The following is a 288-nucleotide window of genomic DNA, read 5'->3' as shown; positions in this document are numbered from 1 at the left end:
TTTACTGTAGTGTTTTTGCGGACTATAGTATACTTTTGTATTTACTGTAGTGTTTTTGTGGACTGTAGTACGGTATACTGTAGTATTTACTTTACTGTTTTTGCGGACTCTAGTATGGTATACTGTAGTATTTACTGTAGCGTTTTTGGTGACATTACTGTAGTATTTGCTGAAGTGTTTTTGTTTTATTATCTTTGACATAGAAGTGGGGGGCTTTCTCCTTGAGGAAACCTACTGGAGAAATAATGAAAGAGCAACTGTTCCTTAATCTGTAGGTAGGTAGGACTG

General features: G+C 35.8%; 1 non-coding gene across 1 annotated transcript; it reads right to left on the bottom strand.

Moving 5' to 3' along the window:
• Positions 1 to 208: 208 nt before the first annotated feature.
• LOC111971014 (U7 small nuclear RNA) lies at positions 209 to 262 on the bottom strand. The gene has a single exon (XR_002878203.1). It is a non-coding gene; the product is annotated as a U7 small nuclear RNA (small nuclear RNA).
• Between the last annotated feature and the right edge of the window lie 26 nt (positions 263 to 288).

Source organism: Salvelinus sp. IW2-2015, linkage group LG1 (assembly GCF_002910315.2).
Source record: "Salvelinus sp. IW2-2015 linkage group LG1, ASM291031v2, whole genome shotgun sequence".
NCBI lineage: Eukaryota > Metazoa > Chordata > Actinopteri > Salmoniformes > Salmonidae > Salvelinus > Salvelinus sp. IW2-2015.
The sequence above is the reverse complement of the archived record's forward strand: the minus strand, read 5'-3'. Positions and strand labels throughout refer to the sequence as shown.